Source organism: Narcine bancroftii, chromosome 3 (assembly GCF_036971445.1).
Source record: "Narcine bancroftii isolate sNarBan1 chromosome 3, sNarBan1.hap1, whole genome shotgun sequence".
Classification (NCBI taxonomy): domain Eukaryota; kingdom Metazoa; phylum Chordata; class Chondrichthyes; order Torpediniformes; family Narcinidae; genus Narcine; species Narcine bancroftii.
In genome coordinates, this window is record NC_091471.1 from 201,421,051 (window position 1) to 201,434,788 (window position 13,738).

Sequence of the window (13,738 nt, forward strand, 5' to 3'; positions counted from 1 at the left end):
GCTTCTTTTTAAGTTGTGTATGAATGATTTGGATTGTGGAATTAATGGCTTTATGGCCACGTTTGTAGAAGATACAAAGGTAGGTGGAGAGGAAACAGGGAGGCTGTAAAAGGACTTAAACAGATTAGGAGTATGGGCAGAGAAGTGGGAATTGAAATACAATATCAGAAAGTGTACAGCCATGTACTTTGGTTGAAACAATAAATGGGCAGATTATTTTCTAAATGGGGAGAAAACTGAAAATAGTCAGAAGCAAATGTACCTACAAAACGCAGTGTTCTAATAATAATCTTCAATGTGCAGTGTAGCATGAAGGTGAAATTGCTAGGATGGTTCTGGGAATTAAAGGGTTATCATATGAGGAGCATTTGACAGTTCTTGGACTGTATTCGTTGGAATTTTGGAGAATGAGGAGGGATCTCATTTAAGCATTTCGAATGTTGAACAGAGTATATGTAGAAAGATTGTTGCCCATGCTGGGAGAGGGCACAACTTCAGTTTTGAAGGGCATCCACTTAGAGATGTAAAAGAATTTCTTCAGTCAGAGGGTAGTATATCTGTGGAATTTATTGCCTTAGGTCATATGGAGGTTAGGTCATTGAATGTATTTAAGGCAGAGAATGATAAGTTCTTGATGAGCCCAGGGCATCAAAGGTCATGAGGAAACAGCCAGGAAGTGGGGCTGAGTGGGAAAATAGATCATCTTAAGATTAAATGGCAGGGCAGAATGGCTCATTTGGGCTCCTATGTCTTATGGTCTAATCACCTTAATCTAAGGTGTGGTCTGTGATTGTGGGTTGACTCTAAGCAGCTGCAGAATATTCTTAAGGGGAAGGGTGATCACCCAAAGGCTGTGGTACACCTTAGTACTAATGACATGGACAGGACTGGGGCAGAGGTCTTGCAAAGTAAGTTTAGGGAGTTAGGAAAGAGGCTGAAGAGCAGGACCTACAAGGTGGTCATCTCTAACTTAGATAGGATTTAGGAGTAGTGGATTGGGATGTGTCGTTTTATGGCAAGGGTGTGTTAGAAAAGTGGATGGCCTTCAAGGGCAAAATTTTGAGAGTGCAGAGTTTGTAGGTTCCTGTTAGGATTAAAAGCAACTTTACTAAGTATAGGGAACCCTGGTTTTCAAGGGATATTGGTAATCTCATTGAGAAAAAGAGGGAGGTGTGTTGTAAATATAGGCAACAAGGAGCTTATGAGGTATTTGAACAGTACAAAAAAAGCAAGAAAATACTCAAGAAAGATATAAGGAAGACAAAAAAAAGACATGAGGTTGGTGTGGCAGATAATATGAAGGTAAATCCAAAGGGTTTCTACAAGTATATTAGGAATAAAAGGATAGTAAGGGACAAAATTTGGTCCCCTAGAACAGTGGTTCTCAACCTTTTTCCTTCCACTCGCATACCACTTTAAGTAATCCCTATGCCATTGGTGCTCTGTGATTAGTAAGGGATTGCTTAAGGAGGGATGAGAATGGGAAGGGAAGGTTGAGAATCACTGCTCTAGACCCAATTATTACTGAAATATTTTGCTTGAGAACAATTGTCATTGGTCCATTTGCTTTGGAGTTATGAACCATCCACATAACAAGTCAATTAGGTACGATTAAAACAGTGGTTTTCAAACTTTTTCTTTCCACCCACATACCACCTTAAGCAATCCCTTGTTAGTCACAGAGCACCGCTGGCATAGGGAATACTTAAAGTGGTATATGAGTGGAAAGTAAAAAGGTTGAGATCCACTGCCTAAGAGGATCAGAGTAGTCAACTCTGTGTGGAGCCTCACGTCGGTTGGGGGGGGGGGAGACTTTAAATATTTTTTTTGCATCAGTATTTAGTCAGGAAACTGGCATGGTGCATAAGGAAGGAAGGGAAATAAAGAGAAGAGTCACAGAACAGATGGGGATTAAGGAGAAAGAGGTGCTTGCTACTTTACAACATAGTTAGATAAATCACCTGGGCCAGATATGATATTCCCTTGGACCTTGAGGGAGACTAGTGTAGAAAATTCAGGGGCCCTCGCTGATTTGCAGTATTCAAAATGTCCTCAGCCATGGGTGAGGTTCAAAAGGATTGGAGGGTACCTCATGTTGTCTGTTGTTTAAAAAAGGCTCCAAAAATAAACCAGGCCAGTGAATCTGATGTCAGTAATAGGTAAAATTATTGGAAGGAGTTCTGAAAGATTGGAAATATAGGTATTTGGACAGTCATGGGCTGATTAAGGATAATTCGCATGGCTTTGTGCATGGAAGGTTTTGTTTTATAAACCTTGTGGAGTTTTTTTGAGATTACCAGGAAGGTGCATAAAGGAAAATCTGTGGATGTTGTCCACGTGGACTTTAGTAATGCCTTTGACAGGTCCCACATGGTTCAGAAGGTTATGACACTCTGTATTCAAGAAGAGACGTGTAGAGCGCGTCGAAAGAACCAAAGACTTGATGATCCAAACCAAGGCTTTTATTAACTAAAAGACTGGAGCATATCACAAGTAGGTTGACCAGTCCAGAATGACCTGGTCTGGCTAGGAGCAATCCTTTAAGACCTGCCAGTAGGTAAGGCTACGTTCTCAGCCAATCACAGTCATCCTACACTACCATCTGTACATATGTACATATACACATTGGTGATAGAATCTGTACTATCACAAGGTGGAAATTGGCTGTGTGGGAGAAGGCAGAGGGTGATTGCTTCTCAGATTGGAGTCTTGTGCCTCAGAGATCCATGCTGGGACCATTGTTGTTTGTTGTATACATCAGTGACCTGGATGATAATGTGAATTGGATCAGCAAGTTTGATACAAAGATAGGAGGCATTGTGGACAGTGAGGAGGGTTATCAAAGCCTGCAGAAGGATCTAGACCAGCTAGGAGAATAAGGCAGAAGGTGGCAGATGGAGTTTAATGTAAACAAGTGAGAGGTGATGCATTTTGGAAGGACAAACCAAGGTAGGAGATATACAGTAAGACACTAAAGAGTGTGGAGGAGCAGAGGGATCTAGGAGTGCAAATACATTGTTCCCTGAAGGTGGTTTCTCATGTAGACAGGGTTGTAAAGAAAGCTTTTGGTATTTTAGCCTTTATAAATCAAAGTATTGAGTATAGGAGTTGGGATGTTATGTTGAAGTTGTATAAGACATTGGTGAGACCAAATTTGGAATATTGTGTGCAGTTCTGGACACCTAACTACAGGAAGGTTATCAGTAAGATTGAAAGAGGGCAGGGAAGATTTACTAGAATGTTGCCAAGTCTTCAGGGGCTGAGTTACAGGGAAAGATTAAACAGATTAGGACTTTATTCCTTGAAGCGAAGAAGAATGAAGGGTGATTTGATCAAGGTTTACAAGATTATGAGAAGTATTGACAGAGTAGAGATAAACACGAGAGGTCATTATTCTGAAAAGGGAGAGGTTTATGGGGAACATTGTGGGAAAGATTTTCATTCAGAGGATGGTGGGAGTGAATGCTGATGTGGTGAATGGAGACATGGTTGTGTGTTTTAAGAGCAAATTGGAATGTGAGAGGACTGGAGGGTTATGGTATGGGAACAGGTCAGTGGTACTACTGAGATGATAGTTGGCATAGACTAGAGGGGATGAATGGACCGTTTTCTGTGCTGCAGCATTTATGATTCCATTAGCATAATGGGAAGAGAAGTGGCAAATGAAATACGATGTCAGAAAGTGTATGGTCATGCTCTTTGGTAGAAAAAAAATAAATGAGGAGAAAATTGAAAATACCTAGATGCAAAGGGACCTGGGAGTTCTCATGCAAGATAGCTGAAGGTAAACTTGTATGTTCAGATCTGATCTTTGTATCTATATAAATGTTTTTAAATACCACAATTATCCCAGCCACTACCATTTGTCTGGCATCTCGTTCAATAAACCAACTAACCTCTGTATAACTCAAGTTAATTTGCTCCATCTCTGACAATATTCTCCCCTTTCTAAATCTCTCTTTGTTTCTCAGGAGAGAATCTCTCCAGAGATATTTTCCTTAAACCTACCAACTCCCACAGTTAACTCGACTATACCTCCTCACACCCTGTCACCGGTAAGCATTCTACCTATTCCTTTCTCTCAATCTTCCATTTCCATTGCATCTGGTCTCAGGTTGAGGTCTTCCATTCCAGTACATCCAAGTTGTCCTCCTTCTTCAAAAAATGTGGCTTTCCATCCACTGTCATTAACTCAACCATTAACCGCATCTCCTCTATTTCCTGCACATCTGCCCTGGGCCCCTCTACTCCAAGATGCAACAGGGTCAGGATCCCCCTCATCCTCACCTACTGCCCCACCAGCCTCTGCATTCAACAGATTATCCTCCGCAATTTGTGCCATCTACGAAGTGATCCCACCACTAGAGACATCTTTCCCTCCCCTCTGCACAGACTAGGAATTGTTTCATTGAGCACCTTTCATCTGTCCACTGCAATGATGGGGGCTTCTCAGTAACCAACTATATAAAATCCACACACTATTCCCATATAGACATGTCAAAGGCCTCACACTCTGTCAAACTAGGTTACCCATAAATTGGTAAAACAACACCTTGTATTCAGTCTGGGCACTGTCCAAACAGACGCATTAACATTGACTTTTCTCCTTTCCATTAAACCCCTCCTGCATCTTTCTCTTTCCCTATCTTGCACTCTCCTTTCCTTCAGCTCCCCACTCTCTTCCCTTTTCTATCCTTCCACCTGCATCCATCTATGATCTCTCACTTGTTAGCCTGTGATCTTCCCCTCTCCTCTCCTTTTCTCCTCCCGCACCCCATCTTCCTCTCCCCTCAGTTTTTTATTCAGGCGCCTATCTGTTTTTTTGCACATACTTTGAGCTCATGCCCAAAATGTTGGTTACCCTTTTCTTCTTATAGATGCTGTGTGACCTGCTGAATTTCTCCAGCATATTTGCATATTGCACTCAACCTCAGGATCTGCAGACAATCCTGTTTACTGATATGTTAACGATATTAATTTTTGAAATATCCGTGTTTCTGATTTTATTCAGTGACTAGATTATATCTGGCAATCCCAACTCAGAAGGGAGAATTTGAATGATCAGCAATAAACCTGCAGATCATGTTCACTGCTCAAAGAACAGTTGATGTGGGGTTGTTCCACAGCATGTTCAGCACCCATCTATTCCCCAATGTCATCTGTAATTTTTAAGCCAAGCTACTGTCCAATGGAGTGCTGACAGCAAAATCAACAGAAGTCAAGGAAATGAGGTGAATATATTGAGGCTGGCATCCTGGTAGAAGCCGAGGTGGTTTGATTGTTGGCCTCCAACTTCATTAGTACTGAGTCCATGGTAATCAGTTGGAGTGTGTTGAGCCAGGGCTCTGTGATCATCAGTAGAGTGGGCATTGATCAGCAGTCATGGGGCTGTGAACAGTGAGATGGGGACTTCAGATCAAAGGCCAGAGTGGGCTGAGAGTGAAAACACAGAAATACTGGAGGAACTCAGCCAGTTCTCGCAGCATCCATAGGAGGTAAAGATATATTATTGATATTTTGTGCCTAAGCCGTTCCTCAAGGAACTTCCCATGGACAATGCAAGACCAGCTGAGCTCTCCCAGCATTTCTGTGTTTTGACTACAAGCATAGCATCTGCAAACTTTTGTGTTTGGTTGGGGGTGTGGTGAGAAAGAGTAATGATCAATCCACAGCCTGGTTTTAGGGAGCCTTGGTTTTCAAGGGTTATTGGAAATATGGTTCAGAAGAAGAGGTGTACAAAAAGTGGAGACAGCATGAAGTAAATGAGGTGTTAGAGGAATATAAAAAGTGTTAAAAAAAAATTTAAGGGTACTAGAAAGCCTAAGAGGAGATATGAGGTTGCTTTGTCAAGAAAGGTGAAAATAAATCCAAAGGGTTTCTACAGATATACAGCCAAAGGATAGTGAGGGATAAAATTGGTCCCCTAGAGGCTGAGAGTGGAAGGCTATGTGTGGAGCCAAAAGAGATGGGGGATATTTTGAAGAGTTTTTTTTTTCTTCATTATTTACTAAGGGGAAGGATATTGATCTGTGTAAAGTAAGGGAAATAAGTAGGGAAGTTATGGAAATGATGATAATTAAAAAGAGGAAGTACTGACACTTTTAAGGAAAGTAAAGGTGGATAAGTCTCCAGGTTCTGACAAGATTTTCCCTGGACTTTGAAGAAGGTTGGTGTAGAAATAGTAGGGGGCTTTGACAGAGATATTTAAAATGTCATTAGAAATGGGAATGGTGGAAGTTCTATTGTTTAATAAAGGAGCTAGGAATAAATCTAGTAGGCCTATGAGGGGGAGATCATGTTTGACAAACCTTATCAAATTTTTTGATGAGGTTACTAGGAAAGTTTATAAGGGAAAGGCAGTGGATGTTGTATATATGGACTTTAGTAAGGCCCTTGATAATGTTCCTCAGGGAAGGTTAGATAGGAAAATTCAATCATTAGGTATTAACATTGAAGTAGTAAAATGGATTCTAAAATGGTTGAACGGGAGATGTCAGAGAGTAGATAACTGTTTGTCAGATTGAAAGCTGGTGTGCCTCAAGGTCCATTACTATTTGTCATCTACATTAATGATCTGGATGATGGGGTGGTAAATTGGATTAGTAAGTATGCAGATGATACTAAGATAGGTGGAGATGTGGATAGTGAAGAAGGGTTTTCAAAGCTTGGAGAGGGATTTAGGCCAGTTAGAAGAGTGGCTGAAAGATGCAGATGGTGTTTAATGCAGATAAGAGTGAGAGGAATCAAAATAGGGCATACATGGTGAATGGTAGGGCATTGAAGTGTGTAGTAGAACAGAAGGATCTAGGAATAATGGTACATAGTTCCCTGAAGGTGAAGTCACAAGTGGATAGGGTGGTGAAGAATGGTATGTTGGCCTTTATAAATCAGAGCATTGAGTATAGGAGCTGGGATGTTATGTTATGATTGTACAAGGCATTGGTAAGGCCAAACGTGGAGTATTGAGTGCAGCTTTGGTCACCAAAGTATAGGACAGATATCAACAAATTGGAGAGAGGGCAGAGAAGATTTACTAGAATGTTTCCGGGGTTACAGGATCTATGTTATAGGGAAAGGTTAAATAAGTTAAGTCTGTATTCTTTGGATCATATTAGCATTTAAGGAGAAGTTGGACATGTATATGGATGGGAAAGGAATGGAGGGTTACGGGTTGAGTGCAGGCCATTGGGGTTAGGTGGGAGAAAGTGTTCTGCATGGACTAGAAAGGCCAAGTTAGCCTGTTTCTATGCTGTAATTGTTATATGGTTATGGTAATGGTGCTGGTGAGGTACGGCTCAGACTTTGGGTGATCCTGCTTGAGCAGAGTGTTCCAGTGGTGCACTTTGGGATAGTGTGAACTAATTCCTCCAGGACTCATCCAAAGGCACATTGCACAGGAAACAAAGGTATTAGGTGCAGGTGTACAAGGGAAATGGTTGACCTACGCAAGGAAGGCCATTGCTCATGTTCTGCACTGACTTGATTTAACTTGGAAGCAAGTATAAGCTGCTACATTGAAAAAGATAACACCTTATGACCATATTTCCAGGTCATAATAGCCAATTGCTGAATTAGAGTAGAAAGTGGAAAATAAAGTGGGTGACAAGATTAGTGTAACACTATTAGAGTGCCAGCAACTCAGATTCAAATCCGCTGCTGACTGCAAGGAGTGTGTATATTCTCTTCATGACCATGTTGGTTTCCTCTGGGTGCTCTGGTTTCCTCCATGATTTGGGCCTTAGATGTATGGGGTTAGTAGGTTAATTGGTCACATGGATGTACTTGGGCAACGCTGGTATATAGGACTGATAGGGCCTATTACCAAGCTATATATCGATATATATCGAAGTACTCGAGATGGCAGAGGTCGACAGCATCGAGTCCACGCTGCTGAAGATCCAGCTGCGCTGGATGGGTCACGTCTCCAGAATGGAGGACCATCGCCTTCCCAAGATCGTGTTATATGGCGAGCTCTCCACTGGCCACCGTGACAGAGGTGGACCAAAGAAAAGGTACAAGGACTGCCTAAAGAAATCTCTTGGTGCCTGCCACATTGACCACCGCCAGTGGGCTGATATCGCCTCAAACCGTGCATCTTGGCGCCTCACAGTTTGGCGGGCAGCAACCTCCTTTGAAGAAAACCGCAGAGCCCACCTCACTGACAAAAGGCAAAGGAAAAAAAACCCAACATCCAACCCCAACCAACCAATTTTCCCCTGCAGCCGCTGCAACCGTGTCTGCCTGTCCCGCATCGGACTTGTCAGCCACAAACGAGCCTGCAGCTGATGTGGACTTTTACCCCCTCCTTAAATCTTCGTCCGCGAAGCCAAGCCAAAGAAGATATCGATATTATATAAAGGTTTTTTAATTGAATATCAGAGTTCTTGTGATGTAATATTTCAAGATGTATTTGGGAGATAAATTGGTAAAATTAGAGTAGGTTACATACATACACACATTTTAAAACAGATCTTATTTGAAATACTGAAGAATTCATATTCAGTGACTTTACAGAAACTATGGAGAATGCTATGCACATTTCACAAGTAGGTGCTAGTTGAAAGGAGACAAGTCATCTGTGTTGAACATTTTTACAAGACCTGACCTTTCTGCAAAGTGCTCACTCAAAGGTCACTCCTGGGTTCTTGTCTACCTAAAAACAACAGATGGGAGAGCAGAAGACTAACTCCTATTGTTTGCTGGAGATGGAGGGAGTTTTGCAAGGGGAGAGAGAGAGAAAGAGAGAGAGAGATAGATAGGAGAGAGAGAGAGAGAGAGTGAGAGAGAGAGAGAGAGAGAGAGAGAGAGAGAGAGAGAGAGAGAGAGAGAGAGAGAGAAAACAGTGACTGAACAGTCACAGCTGAAACAAACAACAAGCTGGTTGGAACTGAAAACAGAAACACCAGAGTGGCGGATGGCTGGAAGTGTTACCTGTCTGATGTTTCTCTTGGAATAAGTGGAACAGAAAGGAACTCAGTAGTAGCCTGAAAGAAAGAGGTGATCATCTGGAGAACCCTGGTGGGGCAAGTTTCATCAGCAAGACATTGACATGACTAATGATGGTACTTCAGTTGTGGAAATCCTGGAACAAGAAATTTCTCTCTGCAAACCTATAAAGAACCAAAGCCTGGTGAACTTTATACATGTTAAATTCTATGCACAACATAAGAATTGCCTGCAACCAGTGAACTTGGAAGAATGAGAAGAGAGATTGAACTGTGAACCAAAGAACTTTTCATAAATTTATACACACATTACATACATATGTGCTTAAAATTAGAAGGGAGTTAAGTTAATAGAGATGTTAAAGTTTGATTCTGTTTTCATGTTTAAAGATAATTAAAAACAACTTTTGTTTAAGTAATTACTTGCTTGGTGAATATCTATTGCTGCTGGGTTTTGGGGTCCTTTGGGCTTATAACATTCTGAAATAAATGCAGATTCAAAAAGACTGATAAATCACCTGCAGGATTGAGTTGAGTCTCTAAATCAGAGGAAATATCTTGAATAAATGTGTACAAACATTAGTGCACCTTCCAGTTTTAGCAAGATGAGTTACATAGAGCATTTAGTGGACGACACATATTGCAGCCACAGTGCTCTAGTTATGGTGGAATTGAGTGTTTAAGGAAGTGAATCAAGCAGGTTACATTGTCCTGAATGCAGAAAAACATTTTTGAAATTAATTGGAGCTGCCTTGTGTTCAATAATGGTGTAATTGTGTATCTCGCATGGTGAGTGGCTCACATCCTGACCCTGTAGATATTGGAAGATCTTGATAGAGTCAGGATGTGAGCCACTCACCATGCAAACCCATGACAGCATGATATTCTGGCTCTTAAGCTCTGGTAAGCTTCCACTACCAGGAGTCTTTGCAAGTCACTACAGGATTAGATCTCATCCAGTACACAGGTACCAAGTTGACTGAACCTCTTATTTTCCAAGCAGACTTTATAATCAATACTGTAAAGCTCAGATGTTTCTGAAAGCATGTACTCATGACAATTAATGCGCATATATTTGCTAAGCAGAATAACAAACAAGATGTCCTTTTATTGACTATACTGGCAGGATGTAAAGGACAACAAATAACAAATGATTTAGCAGATATTTCAGAAATATCACATTAGCATTTTCTACCAGTTAAGAGTCATTCGCAACCGGAGATGAGTTTGAATATTGAAACAAAAACTAAAAACAAAATGAAAGAAAGTTTATGCTAAAACACACAAAAAAAATGACTGGTAAGTAAATCTGATTTCACACAATTAGAATGACTTCCATTTACTGAGCTGGTTTTAAAGTAAATAAATCAATGGAAACAAAGCCCTCATGTGCTTTAAATTGTGTGTGTGGATTTTGAGATGTCCGATTCAAAAAATCAAGGTTGAAAAGTTATTACTAGGACAGTATTTTATACCAGTATTTTCATTCAATTAAATATATGGTGTGTCCCTCAGGAAGAGGTTTGGAAGAAATGTTCAATGGAAAACTCCCCCACATGGATCTCAATTAATTTGTGTGTGTGTGTGTGTGTGTGTGTGTGTGTGTGTGTGTGTGTGTGTGTGTGTGTGTGTGTGTGTGTGTGTGTGTGTGTGTGTGTGTGTGTGTGTGTGTAGATGGTAAGTAGGATCCTCAAGGATTTTGACATGGCTATGAAGGAAAGATATTACCCTTCACACTTAAGATAATGTGCACCTAAATTGGAAAATGCTCCTTTGGATTTTCTCTTTGAGTGTAACAGTCTTGAATCTAAGATCTTATGTCAGGAGATCTTGGTGAGATATAGCATGTAATTCTGCAGATAATGCACATCTTAGCCACAGGGCATTTGAGGTGGAGAGAATAAAAGTTTGAAAGGGATGTCAGTCAAACAGGCTGCTTTGTCCTGGACAGTATCAAATGTCTTCAAATGTCCTGCTGATGCCTTTTATCCCATCACAGTCAACACTGTCACTATTTTAGATCTCGGAAAGCCTTTCACACGTCAACAGAGGATCTGTTTCCTAATCTGTTCCTGTAGCGCAGTATTAAATAGCAGATTTAAATATGATTCTCATTAATGTGACCCCAAGATGTTCATTATGGAGGATTTGATGTTCATAATGCCTTTGAAAGTTAAACAGTGCCCATGAGGCTCTGTTGTTGAAGATGGCTATTGTATGGCATGAAGGATACTTGTTTCCAAACAAGCCTAAATCTTGACACACGTGAACATGGATTGTTTTATTATCTGAGAAGCTGCAACACAGATGCTGTGAGACATCCGGGAAAACTTGATTAAATCCAAACAAAGCATCATTGAGCAGAACCGAGGTGAGTAAGAATCACTGGATAGCATAAAAAAAACATACTCCTGATGTCTCCCCTAAACTTTCTTCCACTCATCTTAAACAGATGTCCTTCGGTATTTGCTATTGTTGCCCTGGGTAAAAATGCTGGCAGTCTACCCTATCTAGGCCTCTCATAATCTTATCTTCTTCTTCTTCTTCTTCTTCTTTGGCTTGGACTCGATGCTGTCGACCTCTGCCATCTCGAGTACTTCGACGTTAGGGATGAAAGCGCTCCAATGAATGTTGAGGATGGAGCGGAGACAACGCTGGTGGAAGCATTCTAGGAGCCGTAGGTGATGCCGGTAGAGGACCCATGATTCGGAGCCGAACAGGAGTGTGGGTATGACAACAGCTCTGTATACGCTTATCTTTGTGAGGTTTTTCAGTTGGTTGTTTTTCCAGACTCTTTTGTGTAGTCTTATATAGCTCCATGAATTCAACTCTCATCTGAGGAGAAGAAATACCTGAGGAATTCTCAACATCTTTGGACAAGTGCCAGTGCTGCAAACACAGGAGGTAAACATGAAATCTGCAGAGGCTGAGCTCTCGTGCAGTGCACAGAAGTGCAGGAGAAGCTCAGAGAAACATGATCCACTGAGTTTCTCCAGGAACTACAGGAACAGCCTGTTTTGGAGATCAAGTGTCAGCTCATTATTACCATGAGCTAAAACACGGAAGTGAATATGTGGGTACAGTAAAGCCCCTGGAATCCGGAATTCAAGCAACCAGCAATAAAATCGAGGAAAATAAATAAAAATAAAATAAAATTAATGAGAATAAAATAATAGATTAAAAAATGCAAAAATAGTTAAAGTAAATGTTCTCTTATAGCGGACGGAGACACAGACTGGGCCGCAAAATGGCTGACAAATGTGGTGACCGTGTGGACCAGGGAGTGACACTCGCCATTATCCCAGGTGACCTCCATATGGCGGGAAGATGGGGAACACCGGTTGAGAACGGCGGCCAACCTGAGGTCGGCACTCTGATGATGTGGTGCCCTGACATTAGCACCAGGAGCCCATATAAGCAGAGCTGCCAGTGTAGTAAATCAGTCTTCAACCTCCACTCCTCATGTGTGTGTTTTCCTTCCACACTCGCTGTAGCGTGCACACTAACATTGGTAACCCCGACAGGTCCAACTGGTAGTTGGACCCGAAGATGACAGATCAAGGCCAGCAGAGAGGCAAGTGAACACCCGGGACAGCCATGCTACTACCACCAGTGATGGGGTGTGGAGGCCTGTCGATGCCGCCCACCCTGCATGTTTTCAGGAAACGCCCTGGCCAACCGTCATTGGTAACATATAAAATATACAGCCAGCGGGATGTCTTGGTCATGCCTTGCTCATAGCAGCTGTTTGAATAAAGTTGTGTGAAACAGCAATGATGCCGCCCAGGATGAAGAGCTGGTTAATGCTGCTCATCGTGGGGTGATTCTCTTGAAGTGTCTCCTTATCCCTGCTGAGTAAGTCGCCCAATCAGAGGCTTTATCTGTAAACTTGGGGGAGTGAGGGGAGGTGGGGGTTAATTTTCTATAATGTTATTGTTCATCTTTCAGGAGGTTCTGTGGAGGGGAAGGAACCCAGAAATGAAGCAATGGTTAAATGTTTTCAAAGGATGTGACTGAAAATATAGCAAAACACTTTAAGGTTTATATATTCATACAAGTGAAGTTTGTTCAGTGCAACTCCAGTATTGTATTTTTGTATTTTAAATTGTTTATTCTTAATAAAGATGTATTAGTTAGCCATTGTAAGAGTAAGACTCAAACAACCGGAAAATACACTTATCTGGCATCTACCAATCCCCTTCGGAGCTGGATACCAGGGGTTTTACTGTATATTGCAGGTCACACATACATGAACTATAATTTCTTTGGTGATTTATTAAATGTAATTATCCAGAAGAGAGAATTGCCATGGTAATTTTCAAAGGATTGTAAAACAGAAAATCTTGTCTTGCAGATATTAAATTTCCATGACATATACAAATAAAATACAGGCAGCAATAAATATTGTAACAGCTAACCAAGTCCAAACATCCATACTCGATTCTAGATTAGTATTTCTCATGCTACAGTTCCACTGACCACTGGTGGACCCTAAGGCTCATGATGATACAGTAAAGACAAACATTACTGATGTAATAAACAAGTAACATGTGAAACAAGGTTGTAAATTGGACAACAAAAAGAATAATTCTCAAAACCTTTTCCTGCTAAAGCAAGTATCTCGTCGGTGCTCAGGGGACGGGGCTTGATGGTCCTTGGGTTTGATATAGGTGGCCCATAGTATGTTAAGGAAGATAAGATGGTCTGTGGGTGAAAATAGTTTGAGAAATACTGGTTTAGATATTAAAAAACGTACAGTAATGTGTAAAACGTTATGCTCTCTGAATTAAATA

At 41.2% G+C, this 13,738-nt stretch overlaps 1 protein-coding gene across 3 annotated transcripts in view; it reads right to left on the bottom strand.

Annotated features, from left to right (window-relative positions):
* LOC138758024 (E3 ubiquitin-protein ligase MARCHF1-like) overlaps positions 1 to 13,738 on the bottom strand; it is a 459,755-nt gene that overhangs the window by 244,192 nt on the left and 201,825 nt on the right. The gene's annotated exons all lie outside the window — the stretch shown is intronic.